Source organism: Amblyraja radiata, chromosome 5 (genome assembly GCF_010909765.2).
Source record: "Amblyraja radiata isolate CabotCenter1 chromosome 5, sAmbRad1.1.pri, whole genome shotgun sequence".
NCBI classification, from domain to species: Eukaryota; Metazoa; Chordata; class Chondrichthyes; order Rajiformes; family Rajidae; genus Amblyraja; species Amblyraja radiata.
In genome coordinates this window covers 51,818,330-51,840,176 of record NC_045960.1, presented here as the reverse complement: position 1 = coordinate 51,840,176, position 21,847 = coordinate 51,818,330, and the positions used below count along the sequence as shown (strand labels likewise).

At 39.1% G+C, this 21,847-nt stretch overlaps 1 protein-coding gene across 1 annotated transcript in view; it reads right to left on the bottom strand.

Moving 5' to 3' along the window:
* Positions 1-21,847, bottom strand: part of nkain2 (sodium/potassium transporting ATPase interacting 2) — a 398,362-nt gene that overhangs the window by 325,842 nt on the left and 50,673 nt on the right. The window lies entirely within an intron of this gene.

Below are 21,847 nucleotides of genomic sequence, written 5' to 3'. Positions count from 1 at the left end.
GAGCATGATGCGTAGTGATGATGACACGCACATACAGTCATTATGTCTACTGAATATTTCCAATGATTCATGCATTTTCTGGAATGTAATGTTCCAAAATTAAATATTTATAGATTTGTTGACCACATTTAAAGTTGTGTAGCATCTACATTTTTTAGGACTGCAAGTTTGACAAGGTCCTTTTGTAATCTTTTCGCTTGACCGAACACCCGTCCCCTGTCTCCATCACTGGTGTAGATGTGCAGTTTACCAGGGAGTACAAAGACCTGGGAGTGTACCTGGACAGTAAACTGGACTGGTCCAGGAACACTGAGGCCCTGTACAAGAAGGGACAGAACCGCCTGTACTTTTTGAGAAGGTTCTGCTCGTTCAACGTCTGCATTGAGATGCTGCAGATGTTCCACCAATTGATGGGAGCCAGTGTCATCTTCTTCGCTGGGGCAGCAGGGCGAAGGCTGCGGACGCCAATAGGATCAACAAACTCATCGGGAAGGCTGGCTCTGTCTTGGGTGCGGAGATGGATTAATGGGAGGAGGTCTTGGAGGAGAGGATGCTCCTCAAATTGCGGAGTATCCTGGACAATACAGTTCACCCCCTCCATGACACACTGGTCAACCTGAGGAGTACCTTCAGCAACAGACTGGTTCCACCAAGGTGCAGGACAAAACGCCACAGGAGAACCTACTTCCCTGTGGCTATCAAACTTTACAACTCCTCCCCCCTCTGTCATGGGGTGGACAGAAACGGACTCCCCCCCCCCCCACCCCCCACCTCCCCCCTCCTCAATCCTTGCACATCCCCAAAGCCTTTCCACTCATCACTTTGATTTCATGTTTCATGTATTTTGCGTTTTTTATGACTGTTGACAAATTAATTTCCCTCCTGGGATAAATAAAGTTCTATCATATCGTATCATATAACCATATAACAATTACAGCACGGAAACAGGCCATCTCGACCCTTCTATCGTATCGTATCGAGATCACAAGACATTAGGTGGCCAGTATCATGTATTAACATATTTTTAAAGATAAATCCCTGTTACTCAAGACAGTTTATTTGAACATCTAATATTCTCTTTTTTGTGTATCTAGGGAGCCATACCTCAACACTAACAAAAAGAGGCACATTTTGGATACACAGGGGACACAAGGAACTGGAGATTTTTGAATCTTGAGTACTGGCGGAACTCAGAATATGGACAGATGAAGTCTCGGATTTGGATCTTTTTCAGACCAATTTTGGGATTCTGCGTTATATCCTCAGGTGTTTCCAGACCACCCATATGAATGACTTTGTCCCAGCAAACATGTTTGAATAATCAGACTACTGGTAGCCTTGGTAGCTACTGTGCACTTTCATTGTAAATATGCAATTCTGCAAACTTTCTTGTTTACACTCAAAATGTTTAAGCTTAAGGAGATAATTATAGCCATTGAAAATGTGGGTAATCATTCGTTGTTGTCTTTGTGTTTTCAAAACTAAAAACTCTGTGTTCCCCGAGTTTGGAAATTCTACCGAGGTCTCCAAAAGACATTTATATCAACCAGCTTCAGCCTCCAAGTGTCTTAGTTCACAAGTTCCTATAGTTGTGACCTGTGAACTAAGGCACTCAGAGGTTGAAACTGGTTGACGTAAAAATCATCAATAGCAAGATTTGCTTAAAGATCCTCTTGGTATTATTATCCAAACTCAAAGAACACCAAGTTCTTAGACTCTAAAAATCAAAGCAGACAGAATCACAGTGGGTTCAATGATATTGATTACTTCAATATTTTGAGTGTGACAAAGGTTCTATTGAATTACACATTTACTGTACGAGAGTACAGTGGCTGATAAAACACCTCTCAATGTTCCAACCTTGGATAGTTCAAAGTAATTCATATAGATGGTCTAAAAGCTTCTGTGGACAGAGAAGCGAGACGCCCAAAATGTGAGGAGCGCCTCTCTTGAGTAGACAAATACCCCAATTATTGACAGAGACAAATATGCTCATGACCATATTTGATGGACAATTAATAAAATCAGTCGGTCTGGAGATTTCCTTCATATCTAGTACAATGGTGTGAAATAACTTAAGCTGAAAATGCCTGGTTTGACCATGAAATGTTGTAATGCATCAGCCAAATGTAAGACATGGGGCTTATTAATTGGCCTACGTAAGCACACAGCACAGTTTCCAAAGCTCTCCTTTTAATTTCAAACTGTTTACTGCTTGCAATGTACAATAGAATAGATTTGCCGAAAATTGCTTTTAAAAATAATTAATGCCTGCTACATCCGCATAATTTAATAACCTGAATAATTCCCAACAGCATTAGCCAACTAATCTACTATGTAGCCAAAATTGTATCTCTTACATCACAAGCTTTGCTTTACACTGTACCCCTCCTCTTCATCATCTACATCCTCCCCCTTGGTCAGATACTCCGCCACTTCAATCTGGACTTCCACTGTTACGCTGATGACACCCAGATTTACCTTGGCACCAAATCCCCCCACAACCCCCCCCCTCTCCCATATCAACTCCTGTTTGTCAGCTATAAAAACCTGGATGCAACATAATTTCCTCAAACTCAACAGCGATAAGACAGAATTCCTCCTCATAGGCTCCAAAGCCACACTCAGCAAAATCAATAACCCCACTCTCACCATCGACGGCACCACTGTCTCCCCAGGCCCGCAACCTTGGCGTGATCTTTGATTCCACCCTCTCCCTTGAGCCTCACATCCGCCATGTCATTAAAACCTCCTTCTTTCATCTCCGCAACATCGCCAAACTCAGACCCTCTCTCACTCCGCCTGCTGCTGAAAGACTCATCCATGCCTTCATCTCCTCCCGACTGGACTATTGCAACTCACTTCTCCTTGGCATCAGCTCCACCTACATCAACCGACTCCAACTGGTCCAGAACGCAGCCGCCCGACTCATCACCCACACCAAATCCTGGCATCACATCACTCCAGTCCTCAAAAAACTTCACTGGCTTCCCATCTCCCACCGGATCACCTACAAAATCCTGGTCCTCACCTACAAAGCCCTCCACCATCTGGCCCCCACATATCTCATTGACCTCCTCTCCCCCTACCAACCCTCACGGTCCCTCAGATCCACATCAGCCGGTCTCCTCTCCATCCACAAGTCCAACCTCCGCAGTTTTGGGGACAGAGCCTTCTCCAGGGCAGCTCCCAGGCTCTGGAACTCCCTCCCCCAACTGATCCGCAATTCCGTGTCCCTCCCCATCTTCCAGTCCCGCCTCAAGACCCATCTCTTCACCTCTGCCTATCCTTAGCCCCACGTCCCCGTCCCTTTTCATCTGTGCATTAATTGCCTCATGCTGTGTTTTGTATTGAATTCTGTCTTTACTTTGTGTACTAGTCATGTCTCTACTATTTATTTCATTCCCCTTACATGTTTTTCCTATACATGCTCAATTTTTGTAAGGTGTCCTTGAGACTCTTGAAAGGCGCCCATAAATAAAATGTATTATTATTATTATTATTACACAATAACCTTTGATGCAATACATTATTAGATAGCTTTGAAATCTAGATCTAATACATCACCAGTTCCACTTTATCTGATATCCATCTTTGAGGTAGTGCGATATTTAAAGTACTTCAATAAATTGGTCGAGCATAATTTTGATTTCACAAAACGTGGTTGACTTTGCCTGATTGCGCTGAATTTTTCTTCATGCCCTTTTAACATGGAGGTGGAGGGCGGAGGGGGGGGGGTGGGGTGCGGGGGTCAAGAGCCTAGAGTGTTTTATTGGCATATGTTCCAGATGAAATTCTTTGGCTGTCGGGAAAAAGCTGTTCCTGAACCTGAACATTACAGTGTTTTCAGGCTCCTGTACCTTCTTCCCGATGGCAATGGTGAAATGAGTGTGTGGCCAGGATGGTGTGGGTCTTTGAAAATGTTGGCTGCCTTTTTGAGGCAGCGGGGGGGGGGGGGGGGGGAGGGGGCGTGGGGTGTGAATAACCTGGGGGGGGGGGGGGGGGGGGGTGGCACTCGGCAGCTTGAGAGCCCATTGTGATTGGTGCATTGACAGTGGCATTGTGACGTCATCTTTGGAATCTGCTGGGGAAAAAAAGCTGTCTGTGAGAAGCTGCGGTTACCGTTGGCAACGTCCCATTGTGATGTCATTTGTAAATAAGATCCATGGTGATTGCACGTCTGTGAGTAGCATTGTGACATCATCTTTGGAGCCTGCTGGAAAAAGGCTGTCTATGAGAAGTGGTTTTTGGCTTTTAAAAAACTTTAATCAGGAATAACGTGCGAAATATAGGACGAAATGTTAAGTGAACGTGAGTACGGCATGGACAGGAAAAATGTGAGTTGAAATATGTAAAAATGTAAGCGTTAGCGCGTAGCGTTTTGAGAAAGATACAAAACAAACACGGACACACACACACATGCATGCACACACTTTAATAGGTATAGCGATTACTATTGTAACCTCTGGCCATATAATCTGATGTATTTTCAGGTTGCTTTTTAGACTTTAGACTTTAGAGATACAGCGTGGAAATAGGCCCTTTAAGTCCACGTCACCCAGCAATCACCCCATACACTAGCACTATCCTACACACTAGGGACAATTGCAATTTACAGAAGATTGCCCGTATGTCTTTGGAGTATGGGAGGAAACCAGAGCCGCTGGTAAAACGCAACGTGGAGAATGTACAAACTCCGTTCATGGAGCACCCGTAGTCAGGATTGAACCTGGATCTCGAGTGCTGTAAGGCAGCAACTCTACCGCTGCTCCATTGTGCCACCCTTACACGCTCACTATTTCCCGAGCTATTCCTGTCACAGTCAGGTTGTCATTCCCCATATTTACTCCCTTTTCCAGATTTGTCTCTACTCTTTTATTTACCACATTTTTACAACTTTGATACATTATTCCAACCGCTTAAGTCTAAAAAAATATTTTATTCCCTAGCTATGTGGTTTACTGGAACCTTGGCCCCAGCATGGTTTATTTGTAAATTGTCCCCACTTTGGTTCCTAGTTTTCCCCATTACTGGTGCATCATGAACTGGAACTCCATTCCATCACTTCAAGCTTTAAACCAAACATTTGTTTCTCTGATCTTAATTGTCTCTTAACTGGTTCAGGTAATAACTCAAAAGATTATTATCTGAGGTTCTGCATGCTCCTAGGATAACAGTTCCAGAATTACAGCCAAATGCATTATTTTGAAGAAAAGTACACTATAACATGGTAGACTGGCTGGGAAAATCAAAATTTAGTGCTTCAGTCCTTTTATTACCACATTAATATTTTTACGTCTATTAATTACCCGCAGCAATAGCTGGACTTCACTGTACATCAGAAACAATGTGTAAGCTGATAGACTGATGAGTTACAATTCTATCAGGGATTGTATTCTAAATTTCGTATCCTATACATGAAGGCTCACATGTGGTCAAATTTTAGCAGAAGACATTTACGTATTCAGTGGTGTGGCTATAATTTGTGTACATCAACAAATGTCATAGCTGTTGATAAATCTACTCTTTCCATACTCATGAACATGAAATGAACCAATTATCAAATACAAATTGCTTCCAATTCCCTTGATTTTACGTCCTTTTGAACTGATTGGTGAAATACTCATCTGAGAACATACACAAATGGCTTTCAAATTAATTCCTTGCGGACAAAAGGAAATATTTCTAGCTTGAGTAATTAGCCTTTCTAGCATAAAAAAAGTTCTTCAAGTCAAATATCATAAAATCGAAAATGTTGCCATCCATTTTATATTTATTTTTTATTAGAAGTACAGTAAATTACAATAATACACATCAGATATATCTTATTACATTTGTTGTACCACTTCATTTTTCGAGCTTTAAAAAAGATAGAAATAAAAGAAGTAAGGAAAGTGAGCAAGAATCGTGAAGGTGCAGGAAAGTGTTGGGAAAAGAAAGCCCTTTAGGGAAGAAGTTAGAGAAGGAAGTAAAGAAAGGAAATAAGACCCTAGAAAGAAAAGGGAAAAAAGGAAAAAACAATCGCTCTATTGTAACACAAAACTCGCAAAAAAGGATATACCAACCGTGTTTAAAAAAAAAAAAATATTTTATACCCCCCGTTACCAGATCCTGGTACCATTTATATTTTAAATTACTATTGCACCTTATGCTTGTAATAGTTCCATAAATGCAGACCACGTCTTTTGGAAGTGGTCTGCTTTGCCTGCTAGGAGGAGTCTCATCTCTTCCAAGTGTAGTGTTTCGAACATGTTTGAAATCCACATTTTTATTGTTGGTATTGGAGCATTTTTCCAAAATTTGAGTATAAGCTTTTTTCCCATTATTAGCCCGTAATTAAGTAAGTTCTTTTGAAACACGTTTAATTCGGGGTTACCTTCCGATATTCCAAAAATGATCCATTCTGCTTTTGGTACAAGTTTTATTTTAAATAATTTTGTGAAGATTTCAAATATTTCGTTCCAGAATTTTTGGATTTTTATACAAAAAACAAAAGAGTGCGCTATAGTAGCTTCTTGTGACTGACATTTATCACAAATGGGTGAGACATTGGGGAAAAGTTTATTTATTTTAGTTTTTGAATAATATAGCCTATGTAATGTTTTATATTGAATTAGAGTATGTCGTACGTTGATCGAGCATTTATGCACATATAGTAAGTGTTTATCCCAGCTCTCTTTTGAAATTTTTATAGCTAGTTCTTGTTCCCAGTCTCTTCTAATACCATCGGTTGTAGGTATTTCTATATTTAAAATAATGTTGTATAAGTATGATATTAGATTTGCTGATTCAGCCTTTGATCCAGTAAGTCTGGAGGCATGTTATGATAGTCTTTTGTGTATTTTTTCAGATAGTCACGGATTTGAAGATATTTAAAATATTGATTATTTTTCAAATTATATTTCAGTTGTAATTGTTGAAATTATAATAATTTTCCTAATTCATACAAGTCTCCGAGCGTTTTGATTCCCATTCTTTCCCATTGTGTAAATGATTTATCTATAATTGAAGGTTTAAACGACGGATTATTGACTATTGGCATTAAAAGAGATATATTTCTTAATTTTAGATTCTGTTTTATTTGTTTCCAAGTTCTAATTGTGCTATGTATAATTGGATTTTTATTGTAATTTTTGTTATTCAGATTCATTGGTGAGAGGAGAGTCGCTCCTGTATTACACGGAGAGGAGTCCTCTCTGTCCATTACAATCCAGTCCACCTGCTGGGCAGAGTTGTCCAGCAGGTGAATCATATTTTTAATATTTACTGCCCAATTATAGTACATAAAGTTAGGGAGCGCTAGACCACCCATCTCTTTTGGTTTACTAAGGTGTGCTCTTTGTATTCTGTGGGATTTATAATCCCATATAAATTTGTAATGTCTGAGTCTAGTTTTTTGAAAAACTTTTTTGGAAGATATATTGGAATTGATTGAAATAAATATAGGATTTGTGGTAAAAAGATCATTTTTATAGCATTTATTCGACCTATTAAAGACATCGGGAGCATTTTCCAGAATTTGATTAGATTATTTAGTTTCTTAAGTAAGGGGCTATAATTGGCGTTAAACATAGCGTGATAGTTTCTAGTGATTTCGATTCCTAAATATTTAAATTTTTCTGTGGCTATTTTAAAGGGGAATTTCAAGAGATGTGTTGAGTCTTTCGGTTTTATCGACATAATTTCACTTTTGTTCCAGTTTATTCTGTATCCTGAGAAAGATCCAAAGTCCTCAATTAAATTTAATATGTTTGGTATACTGATTTGGGGTTTTGTGATATACAGTAATACATCGTCTGCATATAAGGATATTTTGTTATTTGAATATTTTGTATTATAACCGTAAATATCCGGCTGTGTTCTAATTTTTTCAGCTAAAGGTTCAATTACCAGAGCGAATAACAGCGGTGATAATGAACATCCTTGTCTATTGCCCCTTGTTAATTGGAATTTCGTAGATAGTATATGTTAATATTCTAGCCGTGGGTTTGTTATATAATAATTTTATCCATGCAATGAAGTTCTCTCCCATTTGAAATTTTTTCAATACTTTAATCATATAATCCCATTCTACTTGATCAAACGCTTTTTCTGCGTCCAATGAAATGATAGATAACTCTTGTTCTTGAGGTTTGTGAGAGTGCATTATGTTAAGCAGACGTCTCAGGTTATTAAATGAATGTCTCTTAGGTATAAATCCCATTTGATCCTCATTTATTAATTTACTAACATATTGACTTAGTCTTCTAGCTAGTGTTTTCGCTAATATTTTTTGATCCGTATTTAACAAAGCAATAGCTCTATATGAGCCTGGTTCTTCTATATCTTTATCTTTTTTAAGTATTAATGTGATCGTTGATTCTGCTAGTGTTTCAGGTAAGATTTGTTCTTTAACGGTATGTATAATTTTCTGTAGACGTGGTGTACCTATGTCGTAAAAACATTTATAAAATTCATTACTGAATCCGTCTGGTCCTGGTGTTTTTCCATTCTTAAGTGTGTTTATTGTGTCTTCTATTTCCTTAGATGTAATTTGTGCTCCCAGTTCCTCTTGTTCCTTCAGTTCTAGTTATGGAAGGTTACAATTGTCCAAAAATTCTGAAACTTTATTATTGTCTATTAGCGTTTTTGATGTGTATAAATTCTTGTAAAATTGAGCAAATCTTTTATTGATATCATTAGGCAGTGTTAATAATTCCCCTCTATCTGATTTATTCTTTAGAATTGCATGATCTTTTTCCCGTTTTTTCAGTTGGCGTGCCAAAAGTTTATGGGGTTTATCCCCAAATTCGAAATGTTCTTGTTTTGTAATTTGGAATAATCTTATAACCTTCTCTGATAATAATTTATTTAGCTTAAATTTCAGTATTAAAATTTTATTATGCTTATCCATAGCTGGATCTTTAGCATTATCTATATCTAGTTGTCTGATTTGTTCTTCTAAATGTCTTCGTTCACTCTTATTCTTTTTGTTTTGAAAAGCTTGATACGAGATAATGACTCCTCTAATAAATGCTTTGAAGGATTCCCATAATAAAGTGGGCGATATATCTGGTGTATCGTTTGTCTCAAAAAATAGGTCCATCTGTTTTTTTAGATATATACACCCTTGTGGGTCTTTCAAAATTTGCGAGTTAAACCTCCAGAACGATTTGTTCGTAGACATTCCTTCTAATTTTAGAACGAAAGTTAGCGGGGAGTGATCTGAAATCGTATTGGTGTGATATTTAGGGTTCATAGTATAAGGGATTAATTTTGTATCCACTAGGAAGTAGTCTATACGTGAGTATGTTTTGTGTACCATTGAATAAAACGAGTATTCCCTTCCAGTCGGATTCGCGATCCTCCAGACGTCTGCTATATTTGTATTTTTTATATATGTATTTAAGAGTTCACTAGTTTTAGATTTCATATTACCTCTTTGTTTTTGCATCGATTTATCTAAGTACGGATCTAAAACACAGTTGAAGTCTCCTCCAATTATAACATTTTGGTAGTTAAATTCTGCGATTGTATTCAGGATTTTTTTTTAAATTGAGGATTATCAAAATTGGGCGCATAAATGTTTACCAAGGTGATTGGCGTAGCATGGATCTCTCCTGTAACTATAAGATATCTCCCTTCCTTATCTGATATAATGTTCTTTGATTTGAATGGTATTCCTTTGCGAATAATGATTGCGATGCCTCTGGATTTCGAAGTATATGAGGAGTGAAATGTTTGGCCTATCCAATTCGCCCTCAATCTCATCTGATCTTGATGTTTAAGGTGCGTTTCTTGTAGAAAAGTAATGTCCGTGTTATATGATTTCAACTGAGCTAGTATTTTGCCCCTTTTAATTGGTTCATTAATACCCCTTATATTCCAGCTACACAGTGATTCCTCCCATTTTCTTTTGTTTATCATCTTGCATTTTCTCTGATTTTAATCCTTATTTATTACGGTGCATCCATACCTCAGGACTCTGGATATTTGGGGGGCGTTTATATTACTAACTTCCTTGGTAGATCCCTTTTGCGATTTTCCTTGAAAAAAAACCACATAGTAGTGACATATTGTGATTTAAAAAAAAATTGAACAAGTAAAATTACAGTGTCTGAAGTATTCGACACTGTAGTGCGTGTCCCACGTGTCTGTGGGATTCGACATCTATTCGACTTCCGAAGTTGATGTTGTACAATTAGCTCCGCTCCTTTTATTTCTCTAAACCTAGGAGGGCGGTACCATTTCAAAATCAATTATATTTCCCCCAGTTACACTATATATATATATATATTTCATTCAGACTTATCAAATCTGTGTTCAGCTACTGTGAAATTTATTTATCTAACACTTTCATCTACTAATTATTTATAATTAGTTATACTTTTATACTTTTGATAATAGTAAGCTGTTAGCTGTAAGGGTTAACCATAAACAGGCTCCTGGAATTATGCCAGGGGCCCGAGTCTCCTCCCTTCCCCACACAAACTACATAACACTTAAACATTCAGTATTATCTACTTTAATTCTAAAATTTGTTATCTCTATATACGCGCTAGTCAGTCTTTTAAGCACATTATTACATTTTGCCCATTATATAGTTCAGGTTAGTTTCCATTTATATTTCTATATTAGTATTGTTAATTATTGCTAATTCTCTATATTTTGTAAAGCTGTTTTAAGATCTTAAACCGCCATTTGTCCTTGTGATGGTTTCCACATTCGGCTCTGCTGTTCGTCTCTGCGTTGCTTATCAATCTTTCCTTCATTTTGAACAAAGAATGTCCTTGAGTTGAATTCCAAAGCGTCCAAAGGAGATAAGGTGTCTAGACCGGCTCTTCCATTTTAAACTTTTAGAGAATGGTGGTTTTTCCCTTATCTTCAGGTGTTCTCTGTGAAGTAATAAAAGGAAATAAATTGTCCATATCGTCCCGCTGCCTTGATTAATCTTCTGTTTCTGCCACAATCTCTTGGGCATATTTATAAGATGCGTCCGAATTAGTGAAAGTTTTCTCTTTTCCCTTGAAAGTAATGCGCATCCTGGCCGGATAAAAAAATGCCACATCTGACATCTTTAACTCCCTGGAGAATCTGTCTTGTCTGTGCGAACTTTCTTCTCTTTTGCACGATCTCATAGGGATAATCCCGGAGGAGTTTGATAGAGTCGTTTCCAAAGGTCATCTTCACTCCATATTTGATTTTTTTCATCAGCTCTTCCAGTGCTGAAATGTCCTGAAGTTTGACTATGATCTGTCGTGGGTGGGCTGGATCTGCTTGTGATCTTGGCTTAAATCTAGGTATTCGATGTGCCACTTCAATTTCCGGTTCCACAGGTAAATTGAGTACCTTTTTGATTAAGTTGGCAGTGAACTCACGTGCATTATTTCCCTCTGCTCCTTCAGTTACTCCCAGTATTCGTAAATTTTGGCGCCTTGAGCGAGCTTCGAGATCAAGACATTTATCTGAGACTTTCGCCAGTTGACTCTTGAGGCTGTCTAGTTCTAGCTTCATTCCCTGCATATCTTCAGCCATTTGTCAACAACTGTTTCCATGTCTTTCATTGCAGTTACTTGTGAAGAAACAATTACATGCACAGCCTCAAACTTCTTCTTAGATACTTCTTCCCCTTTATTAATTCTCCCCATTAGCTCTTCATGCACATTCTCAATTCGTTTTTGTATAATGCCAATGCAGTCAACAACTTTTTGATTACCAGCATTAATGTTCGACATATTTTCCATCAATTTAACATTAATATTTTCCATCATTTTTGAGATTCCAGCCTCAATATCTTTTCTCAGTTCTCTTACCGAGTTCTTTATCTCCTCCATTTCATTTTTCTCCTTAGTAGCCATCTCAGTCTTGGCCCTTGTAGCCATTCCAGAATCCACTTCAGAGGTCTGTTCTTCAGTTTTCTGTGTTTTCAGCAGTTTTGAGATTGTTCTCTGAGGGCTCTGAGCTGAAGACGGTTTTTTCATTTAAAATCCTTTATCCTCCGTTTTAAATCGCAGCGCTTACTAATGACGTCATCAGCGCGATGTCCCGGGGCTCCTGTGAGTTTTTGAATTGGTCCCGACCTCCAGACCCGATTTTAACGCGTAAAATCGCGATTTTACAGCAGCGGAGCTAAAAGTTGCGACTGCTAGTCCAGCATGGCGCCACCGGAAGCCCTTGCCATCCATTTTTGACAGCAAGGAAATATCCCATCTCCGGTGGAAAAAAAAATATCTAAAGGTGCTGTCAATGTGTCCTTCTGAATTAAATTTAAAGTTCAGAACAGTAGCAAATAAACTATAGAGAAATTGGTTGTGGCTTTATATCGGGTAATCGTTGAAAAAATGTACTTGGTTATTATTAGCTTTGGATATCAACAGATGTGCTTCCATCATCTTCATAGGAATCCTACAACTCCCTAATACGAGTCTTTCCAATAGAAAGCTCTTATTAAATGTAATTGATCCGAAATGTTAAATCTGTTACTTTCTATACATAAATGTTTGACTTTAGAGTATTTACCCCATTTTCTGGTCACCTTTAATTTTAAGCGTCTGAAGTATTTTAGTTTTGCTTCATGGAGTCTTATTGTGAATATTGCAATTATTTGAAAGTAAAAGAGAAAGAACTGCAAGAAACTCCTCAGAATCATGAAAAAATACCCCTCCATAATGTTTGGGACAAAGAGCCATCATTTATTTATTTGCCACTGCACTCCACAATTTGAGATTTGTAATAGAAAAAAAATCACATGTGGTTAAAGTGCACATTGTGAGATTTTATTAAAGGCCATTTTTATACATTTTGGTTTCACCATGTAGAAATTACAGCTGTGTTTATACATAGTCCCCCAATTTCAGGGTACCATAATGTTTGGGAAACATGGCTTCACAGGTGTTTGTAATTGTTCAGGTGTGTTTAAATGCCTCCTTACTGCAGGTATAAGAGAGCTCTCAGCACCTTGTCTTTCCTCCTGTCTTTCCATCACCTTTGGAAACTTTTATTGCTGTTTATCAACAGGAGGACCAAAGTTGTGCCAATGAAAGTCAAAGAAGCCATTACGAGACTGAGAAACAAGAATAAAATGGTTAGAGACATCAGCCAAACCGTAGGCTTACCAAAATCAACTTCTTAATGGATCATTAAGAAGAAAGAGAGCACTGGTGAGCTTACTAATCGCAAAGGGACTGGCAGGCCAAGGAAGACCTCCACAGCTGATGACAGAAGAATTCTCTCTATAATAAAGAAAAATCCCCAAACACCTGTCCGACAGATCAGAAACACTTTTCAGGTGTGGATTTGTCAATGACCACAGGTCGCGGAAGACTTCATGAACACAAATACAGAGGCTACACTGCAAGAGGCAAACCACTGGTTAGCTGCAAAAATAGGATGGCCAGGTTACAGGTTATTAAGAAGAACTTAAAAGAGCAACCACAGTTCTGGAAAAACGTCTTGTTGACAGATGAGACGACGATTAACATATCAGAGTGATGGCAAGAGCAAAGTATGGAGGAGAGAAGGAACTGCCCAAGATCCGAAGCATACACCTCATCTGTGAAACACGGTGGTGGGGGTGTTATGGCCTGGGCATGCATGGCTGCTGATGGTACTGGCTCACTTATCTTCATTGATGATACAACTGCTGATGGTAATAGCATCATGAATTCTGAAGTGTATAGACACATCCTATCTGCTCAAGTTCAAACAAATGCCTCAAAACTCATTGGCCGGCGGTTCATTCTACAGCAAGACAATGATCCCAAACATACTGCTTAAGCAACAAAGCAGTTTTTCAATGCTAAAAAATGGTCAATTCTTGAGTGGCCAAGTCAATCACCCGATCTGAACCCAATTGAGCATGCCTTTTTTATGCTGAAGAGAAAACTGAAGGGAACTAGCCCACAAAACAAGCATAAGCTAAAGATGGCTGTAATACAGGCCTGGCAGAGCATCACCAGAGAAGACACCCGCCAACTGGTGATGACCATGAATCACAGACTTCAAGCAGTCATTGCATGCAAAGGATATGCAACAAAATACTAAACATGACTACATTCATTTACATGTCATTGCTGTGTCACAAACATTATGGTGCCCTGAAATGGGAGGACTACGTATAAACACTGCTGTTATTTCTACATGGTAAACCAAAATGTATTAAAATGGCCTTATTAAAATCTGACAATGTGCACTGTGATTTTTTTTTCTATTACAAATCTCAAATGTGGAGTACAGAGGCAAATAAATAAAAGATGGGTCTTTGTCTATAACATTATGTACATATCCTGATTTAGCAGTGCAGTAGTGCATTGCTTGAGCCCACATCGACAGCTTTCTTTGTAATTTAAATAAACTCAGAATAGTTGTGAATAGTCTAGCAAGGCACATGTGGAAATGCTTGATGAATGTAAAATCCAACACTCAGTATTAACTGCCAAATGTTTCCTCACATTCCATGACTATAGCTACCTGTTTTTAAACAGATTTATAAAATGGAAACAAGATTGTCCATGCCTCACCTTCACTGACAGTTCAATGGACAATAGACAATAGGTGCAGGAGTAGGCCATAAGGCCCTTCGAGCCAGCACCGCCATTCAATGTGAATTGAATCCGCATACAATCCAACCGCCGCCATACAATCGGCCTCCACTGCCCTCTGAGGCAGAGAGGGCAGACGGAACTAAAATTCAACTGATAGATGGAACTAAATTTTAACCATGAAATGTCACCTTCCAATTTCCATGAATGTTTTGGTGCAATAACTGGCTGACAGGTGTCAGCAAGCCTGCTGGAGGTTGCCATTAAAGCAACAGCTATGGCAACAATGCAAAAGATCAGTGGTTACTCTGGATGTTACACGAGAGACATTCCCTTCAATGCAGCCACTCTCAAGGTCATAGAGTTTAAGCCCTGTCCCACGGTACGAGTTCATTCCAAGAGCTCTCCCGAGTTAAAAAAAAATCAAACTCGTGGTAAGCACGGAGAATGAACGTAGCGGGTACGTCGGAGCTCAGGGACGTCTCTTAGCAGCTCGTAACGCTAATGGCAGGTACTCGGGAAGTACTCGCAAATGGCAGGTCAGCACGGGAAGACTCGTGAAGATTTTTCAACATGTTGAAAAATGTCCACTAGAGTCCACGAATGGCCATTACCGGAAATCTCCGAGTTCGAATCAGAGCAAACTCGGGAGAGCTCTTGGAATGAACTTGTACCATGGGACAGGGCTTTTAGAGAGCCATACAAAATGGAAACAGGTCATTTAGTGCACTGAGCTTGCTGATCTTCAACCACCCATTGACACTAATGCTCTATTAATGTAATTCTTGTCTAATAAGGAAATAAGTGTCTAATGATGCTGCAAGCAAGGTTTTCATTGCACCTGTATCTCACATACGTGAGCATGTGACAATAAACTCAACTTGACGACCCAGGAAAAACAAAAAATGGTCATAGGGAGAGCTTGCAAAACTCCACACAGGTCCTAATGGATACATTCCAACAGGTGATGAAGAACAGAAGTGCAGATCCAAAATCTAAGGAAAGAGGTCACTTCCAATATGAAACCCTCTCAAATATTCCTTGAAGGTAAAATTGATCCTACTAAAAGTTCAACTTTTACATTTCTGTTATGAGAACATTTTGTGATTACGATTCATGTGCCCAATTTCAAATACAGATAGACCTAGTTTTAGTGGGCTATTGGGAGGAGGGTGTGTGGGGAGAGGAGGGGGGGGGGGGGGGGGGGGGGGAGGGAATAGAATCTCCGTAATTGCAGATTCCCTGAACTGTAACAGTAAAGGGGGTAAATATGTACAGCCAAACAGTTAAAACAGCCAATAATCATACACTTAACAAGGGACGCAATTAACAGGAAAGGTAAACACAGACAAGATTCGCTCCAACCACCCAGCGGTCACTCCATGAAACTGCAAACTCAGTCCTTAATTCCTTATACAAAGGAATAATTCAGTTACTGCAGATTTTGTCTGCTATGACAAAAATCTGTTATAAAGAGGTCTGCAATAACGAGGGTAGACTGTACTGCAAGTTTATATTTGAGATCAAAATACATTTGCGATCAAAATAATCAAATTGACATTTTGTGAATCTGTAGAATTCTTTGCCACAGAAGGCGGTGATGGCAAAGTCAGTGGATACATTTTAGACAGAGATAGATAGATTATTGATTAGTACGGGTGTCAGAGGTTATGGGGAGAAGGTAGGAGAATGGGGTTAGGAGGGAGAGATAGAACAACCATGATTGAATGACGGGGTAGACTTGATGGGCCAAATGGCCTAATTCTACTCCTATCACTTATGATCTTCATTCCCCAAAGTATACTGGGTCAGAAATCCATTCTCTTTCATTCACATGCAATATGCATTACTGGAGGCTGTGATTAGAGTGCACAGGAAGAGCTTTCCTATCCTTCCACTATTGATGTATTATGTGTTTTAAAAGATCTTCAGCCAAAAATGTCCAGTAGATGATCCAACAGAAGATCCTCCCAAGTTTCCTAATACTCTGATATTCCAAATGTGACAGTACGTTCACTGGGACACAGAAAAGGCTACCACTCCTAACAATATCACAGTTCTACACCTCAAGGCCTGTGTTTCCAAACTCTGCTTTGTTCCAATTGAAAAACACTGATCTTGGCAAGCCTATGAAGGTATCAATGTATTGGATATCCATTCAGTCAGTGTACAGATCAGATTAACTGCCTGCAAAGACCTAAACTGTGAGAAGGATGTGCACATCCATAGTGGCTATACTCTCACTCTATTAACTATAACTTAATTACTTGTAATCCAATTTTTCTCCTCCAAATTTTTCTTACACCAACCAAATGAAAGGGGCCATAACATAGAAGTTTATTTGGCCAATGTCATGGCACTATTACACAAGTGTGCTTCCAATAGCCACTCCCTTCATGAAATATAGTTCATAAAGCATAAAATCATATCTCATGTTGTCTGATTCATGAGATTAAGAATTGAGAATACTGTCTCCCTTTCATTTCCACATAATATCACAAAAACAAAATAATGTTGAAATAAACAACTTGCAAAGGTCACCACTGCTAGGTGTCCCGATTAGTGTTTTCAAAGTTTATTTAGAAAAATAAAATGTAGGGAGACACCCCATCCCATGCAATAAGATCAGGTTACAGATAAAACAATTTGTAGTTTTATAGGTACATAATCATAATTTCCATTCTGATCTAAAAATCAAAAATAATTGGCCCTTTGGATATTCCAGTCAATAACATGGCATTGACACGGCACGGCTTCATGGCCGTGGGACATTCCAGCGCCCGCCGGGGGCTCCAACTTCGAGACTTCTAGACTGGGAGCGGGGCCGTAAATCGCCCGGCACGGCCTAAAATGGCCGTGGGACTTATCATCGCCCGCCTGGGGCTTGGACATCGGGAGAGACATGGAGAACAGGGGAGAGAAAAGACTTTGCCTTCCAACACAGTGGGTTCACTGTGATGGATGTTTGTGTGAACTTAATTGTGTGTATGTCTAGGAATTGTCTTTGTTTGTATGGCTGTGGAAACAAAATTTCGTTTGAGTCTCACTGGGGCTCAAATGACAATAAATAAATTTGTATTGTATTGTATTGTATTGATCAATTGTCCTTGTCTTGCATGTTATACTACACTGAAAATGAACTCAAGCAACAGAAAAAGCAAATCTTAGCATTTATTATGAATTAGCATTTAGTAAGCAGATAATTAAAAACATTTAATTTTATATAAATTTGAAAATCTATTTCATGAAGGATAAGAATTTAAGTCATAATCCACATTCGATCAGCCGTTGGAGAATATTTTGCACCTATTTTGAAATTGCATTTGGTTCTATACGGCATTATTTCCACAGCTGCAATATCATTACAAATAATTGTTCTCAACACCTTTATTGTATTAATTTGTATTAATTTGTATTTGTATTCACTCTCTCTCATTTTCTGACGGCACTGATAATATTGACAGTGAGTAAAATTGAAAACTCATACTAATTTATTTTTGTTGCTCCTAAGTGGATTAGCATCACGACCTACAAATAATGGAATTTATTGAGTTTCGTAGAGTCCAACTATAGGATTAAAGAACACATTTTATACCTACATAAATCTGAATCTGGAGAAGATCCTCAGGCATGTATAAGCTTTATATCAGTATATTGTTCTGTCATTCATAGGAAGCCAACCTGAAATTATTCCTTTACATAATCATCTAAAATTATACAATGAAAGATAATTCAATTTAGTTGTGTTCCTGAGAGGCAAATGTGAAGCATGAATATTCAACGTCAAAATGATCTCACCACCTATGCTACTACTAATAATGATCAAATCAAGCACAAAGAAAAACTGTAAAAACAATGCTATCCTTTAATAAAAATGCTGTATATACTCAAGAAATAGACACAAACAGCTGTAGTAACTCATCTTTGGCAGCATCTCTGGAGAGAAGGAATGGGTGACGATTCGGGTGGAGCCCTTATTCAGACTGAAAGTCATGGGAAATGGACTGGACAATGATGTAGAGAGATATAGAGCAAATGAAAGAAATATATGCAAAAAAGTAATAACGATAAAGGACACAGGTCATTGTTAGCTGTTTGCTAGGTGTGAGTGAAAAGCTGGTGTAACTAGGGTAGGAGAGGGATGGAGAGAGTGAGGGAATACAGGGCTTACTCGGTTAGAGAAATCAATATTCATAACACTGGGTTGTAAGCTGCCCAAGCAAATATGAGATGCTGTTCCTCCAATTTGCATTTTAGCCTTACTCTGACAATGGAGAAGGGCTAGAACAGGAGGTCTTCGGCCTCAGGACGTTGTGTTGCAAGTGGCCATGTGGAGAGTAAGTGCGAGGCTTTAGCTTGAGAGGCTTTGAGTAACTCAGTATACTTCTGAGTACACATGCTGGAGTAACTCAGCGGGACAGGCAACATCTCTGGATAGAAGGAATGGGTGGCGTTATAGGTCGAGACCCTTCTTCAGATGGCTGATGGTCTTGCCGAGATGGAGTCGATAGAAGGGAGGTTGGTTTGCGTGGTGGTCTGGGCTACATCCACACTCTCGGTAATTTCTTGCGGTCTTGGATGGTGCTGTTCCCAAAATGCTTACCACGGCGCATCTATTGATGTTGGTGAGGGTTGTTGTTGACCTGCCAAACTTCCTAAGCCTTCTAAGGAAGTAGAGGTGTTGGTGTGCTTTCATTGCCATAGCTTCAATGTGGCTGGTCCCGCACAAATTGCTAGTAATATTTATACCAAAAATTTTAAGCCTTCAACAATCTCTACTTCACCACTATCAATGTCTATCGGGGTGTGTGTACTGCTTCACTTCCTGAAGCCAATCACGATCTCCTTTGTCTAGTTGACATTATATAACCATTTCTTTTGCAAACTCAAATGTCATCTTCCTGCAAAGTGCCATCCTCACTGTTGAGGCAGCAGTGGTGGTTTTATATGTTAAATGTGCAATGCACAGTGAAATTATTTTCTTACATACAGTCCAGTAAAGTATTGCCATACCTAAGCACATCGCCAATTTTCATGTGTACAGAAATAGTCTACTGAGCATGCATGCAAGAGGCACCAGGTTTTGGCGCCATTTTCGAAGTCCAGCCTGCGCACTATCTCTTGTGAGCTGTGCCCGATCCAGGCGAGCCGAAGGCTGTTGCGGGCTTCCAGTCATCACCTTATTTGGATGTAGTGTTCCTCTCTTCACCTGTCCACCTTTGTGCCCTGGGGCCGACCTCTGCAGCTGACCAGGAGGGCAGGGTGTAGTAGGCCAGACCTGGGGTCCCTCTCCTACCGGCCTTGCTCCTTGCCTGTCGCGCCTGTTGTTCTCTCCATCCTCTTGTCTCTGGTCTTCAGGTGATGAGCAGGGGCCAGCTCGGCGGCTTCATCCCTGCAGGCCGTGGTCCACATGGTCCTATGTTCGTCCCCGCTTACCCAAGCTCTGTTTCTATTATCCCTCTTCTATATACTGGCCAAAAAAACAAAGTGCTGGAGGAACTCAGCACGTTAGGCAGCATTTTTGGAGGGAAATGGAGCAGGATGATGCAAGCAAAAGAGCATCACGTCAGGGAACTAATAGAAGCACTGCCCATGAAATTGCTGAAAAGCACTATTTGAGATTGGGCATGTCTTGCATCAATAAACATGTAAAATGAAAGAAGGGAGAGGAAGTCAAGACACCTTCTAATCTCCAGCAGTGATTCAGGTTGTGTAAGCCTTATAACTAACAATGAAACAGGCAGAACCCTGCTGTTAAAACCTTCTTCATTGTTCCCGCAGGCCTCATAAATGCAGTAGCATTGATCACAAGTGGTGTTAAAATAATAATTGTACACTGTTTCACATCATTATGCACGTCCTTGGACAAAGCAAGGCAAACATTTTGCTCTATAATTTTCTGCTCAAATGTAAAAATGGTTGCTTAAATCCCCAAAAAGATGTCTATCAATATCCCAACATGAGAGACACAGGGTGAAATCAACTACCTTTCAAGTCACACCATCACAAATTGGAAATAATTTTCAGCATCAATATCATGAAATTAATGAGTGCATGTCAAATAGATGCAACAGGCTATGCACTTGGTTATTCCACCATTCAGTAATATATTGTACCTTTTTCTTGCACTTCCATTATTATACAATTCAGGAATCTATTGACCTAATTCTTGAATATATCCAATGATTTTCAATCGGGATTTCTAATGATTTACATGTTCTTTGATTAAAAATATACCTTCTTGTCTTGGTCTTAAATGGCATCCCCTTAATCCTGAGATTTGAGCCCTGTGTTAATGCTCATGCCCACAGTAACAGCCCCTCAACATCATCTAAGCATCAATCTCAGTTAGAATTTTAAATGTTTCCATAAAAGTATTAATACCACTACCAAGTACATTTGCTATGCAAATCACAGCAGGTAAAGATGACAGCTGATCGCTACTTTCTCATGGGCACCTTGAAATGGCAATAAATGCTGGCATTGTCAGAGATGCCCCCATCACATTTCTCAACAGTTAATAAAATATGCGTTACATCATTCATGGTTGTTAATAATAGAGCAATATTTCAGTCATGAAAAAACAAAAAACTATGTTTTTGAATGGCAAATACCCTGTGTGTGTGTGTGTGTCATTTTTGCAGACAGGACTTGTTGCTGGGTATTATTCACAGTTCTTTCCATTGAATGCAATGAATTAGACGCTACTGCTGCAGTCACTGGTCTCTGTTCAGATGTAATTTCCTCAGACTAAATATTAAAGTGTCAAAAGTGTATTTTTGTTTGTTTTGTACTACATTCATAACTATAAATATATTTATATGGATATATTCAAAAACATGAAATTCTTGGACTTGTTTAAAAAAAAAATAATGATAATTGGTTATTCACTTTTGGAATCTTGGATTAGGCATCACAGGCAATAAGTTATTTCCCATCACTAATTGTCTTTGAGAAGATGATAGTGAGCTGTCTTCTTGAAATGTTGCAGCCCTTTGTTTTAGTGAAGACATTTTCAATGCTATTGTGGAGGGAAATAATGTCCTGAGGAACTGTTGCAATGATGACTGAGATAATAAGACCTTTTACAATCTAAACCATCTTCATCTGTGTAATGAATGACTACATCCACTGAGGTTTTTACTTTCATGCTTCAGTTTTACAGGGTAGTTTGATATCTTACTTGTATTACACTTCATTGCATATCACACGGTCAAAAGCAATACTGCTAATTGCTCTCACCTTGCCTCTGGAATTCAACCCTTTGGTTTGGACAAAGGCTTTGATGAGATCTGAAGCTGTGGCAAAAGCGGCACAATGATGCAACA